The sequence below is a fragment of the Palaemon carinicauda genome, chromosome 37, assembly GCF_036898095.1.
Source record: "Palaemon carinicauda isolate YSFRI2023 chromosome 37, ASM3689809v2, whole genome shotgun sequence".
Taxonomy (NCBI): Eukaryota; Metazoa; Arthropoda; class Malacostraca; order Decapoda; family Palaemonidae; genus Palaemon; species Palaemon carinicauda.
In genome coordinates this window covers 52,098,151-52,099,207 of record NC_090761.1, presented here as the reverse complement: position 1 = coordinate 52,099,207, position 1,057 = coordinate 52,098,151, and positions in this window count along the sequence as shown.

The window sequence follows — 1,057 nt, the reverse complement described above, 5'->3', positions numbered from 1 at the left end:
ATGCACACTTCATATATTTTCGTCATTTCCACTTGCACTTGAATGTGAAAAGGTAAACTATAAAACTGAAATGTTCGAAAAATTCTCGCCATCTTTTCAGCTCTACAAATTCCAGAGCGTAAAGATAGAGACGCCCGACGAAATGTACCGAAGCACTTTGCGTCAATAGGCGTAGATGGTGATGATGATGAAAGTGGTAAAATCGTGGTTTCAACTTGGTTCTTTGGCAGGATTTCCTATTACAAATCTACCAAACGGAAACAAGTATTGGTGGAGAGTTGCTATCTATATTTTATTTACTATTTTATTTAAACTAAACGCTATTCACAAACATATATTAGTCCCAATGTAGTTTCTAAAAAGGTTTGACTCATGATAAAAACAGTTTCTGGCGTCTTACCAATAATGATTTATAACGTATTCGCCATTAAAATCAACAATTATTGACTACAAATTTATTTATCAAATATTAGCTTCCATGAGGATTAATATGCAAATTTGTCAAAATATTTGTCATTAACTTTGTTTTATCGTAATGACCAATATGTTATGTAAATTTTATCAATATTTTTGTTTTTCATAAATTTTTCTTTAAAAAAAGAAATGAATAACCCTTTTCTATTCTTACCTTATTAGCACCAATGTTGAATTCATTTCTCAAATTTCTTTATCTAAAATTTTTCACTTTGCATTTGACTAGAAATTTCTAGAATGGTTGAATGCAATATATTGGCAGGCTTAATACCTTTTTGAAAATTAAACAGTTAAAAGATATCTATGTAAAATAATCAATTTCAGGTTAACAATTCCCGGTCGATATTTTTTTTTCTTTTATGAATAAAACATTATTCATAAAATTTTTCACTGACTGTATATCCATTTTTATTTATAGTTGACGAGAAAAATCATCAACCAGGAAGTGTTAACCAAAATTATTTTTCTTATATATATATATATATATATATATATATATATATATATATATATATATATATATATATATATATATATATATATATAAATTCTTTTTACCGGTTTTATTTTCAACAGGGTATTG